The sequence below is a fragment of the Octopus bimaculoides genome, chromosome 22 (assembly GCF_001194135.2).
Source record: "Octopus bimaculoides isolate UCB-OBI-ISO-001 chromosome 22, ASM119413v2, whole genome shotgun sequence".
Taxonomy (NCBI): domain Eukaryota; kingdom Metazoa; phylum Mollusca; class Cephalopoda; order Octopoda; family Octopodidae; genus Octopus; species Octopus bimaculoides.
The window spans coordinates 1,281,360-1,281,719 of NC_069002.1; positions in this window are offsets into that span (position 1 = coordinate 1,281,360).

The following is a 360-nucleotide window of genomic DNA, read 5'->3' on the forward strand; positions in this document are numbered from 1 at the left end:
ATATATATATATATATATATATATATATATATATATATATATATATATATACACACACATGTATATATATATCTATATATGTATGTATATATATATATATATACACACATATATATATGTATGTACATATATATACACACATATATACATACACATATACATATATATACACATATATTTATGTATATGTATATACATACATAAATTTATGTATATATATATATATATACACATAAATATATGTATATATATACATATATATATATACATAAATATATGTATATATATATACATAAATATATGTATATATATACATAAATATATGTATATATATACATAAATATATGTATATATATACAT